Source organism: Vicia villosa, unplaced genomic scaffold (assembly GCF_029867415.1).
Source record: "Vicia villosa cultivar HV-30 ecotype Madison, WI unplaced genomic scaffold, Vvil1.0 ctg.000393F_1_1, whole genome shotgun sequence".
Lineage (NCBI taxonomy): Eukaryota > Viridiplantae > Streptophyta > Magnoliopsida > Fabales > Fabaceae > Vicia > Vicia villosa.
The window spans coordinates 921169-921875 of NW_026705177.1; positions in this window are offsets into that span (position 1 = coordinate 921169).

Sequence of the window (707 nt, forward strand, 5' to 3'; positions counted from 1 at the left end):
ACAAACACGATTTTTTGTTTTTTTCAGAAAAAACTCGATTTTTTGTATTTTCATATTTTATTATTTTTAAAAAAAAAGTAATTTAAACCATTTAAAGTATAAAATAAAAATAATCCATTGGATTATCAAAATGTGTTGGATGGATTAGATTCATCCATATATATAAATGGATGGATTGGATCCATCCATTAACTTATATTTTTATTTGGTGGATGGATTGGATGGATTTTAGCTTAATGGATCCAATTGCCACCCCTACTTAATTGTAATAGTTAATACTGAAATTAAAACAGAAACATAAGAAAAGTATTACCTTGGTGCCTTGGAGTAAAGATTTATCATCCGGAATTTGTGCTGGACACCATTCCGATTGAGGGTATGCATCGGTTTGGGGCCAGAAGCCGTGGATGGTCAAATCCGTCTCCACGGCCTTGATTAGACATTTGCTACGAGGGGGCCTCCATTTACAAAAAGATGGTCCCTAGAGTAGAGAAAGAATCATCCTATCGAAGGCACTGACACCACTGAGGTAGCCAGAAAAAAAAACCAAAAATATAAGCAAACTTGAGAACGAAGTCATGGGACCGGTACAGAGAAATCCTGAAATCCTGAAGAACAATCACATCAAATTGTAGAAATCAACTACAGATGCTAAGAAATGGAATGAAATTGATGATTTATAAACGAAACATGTTAGAGTTCTTTGA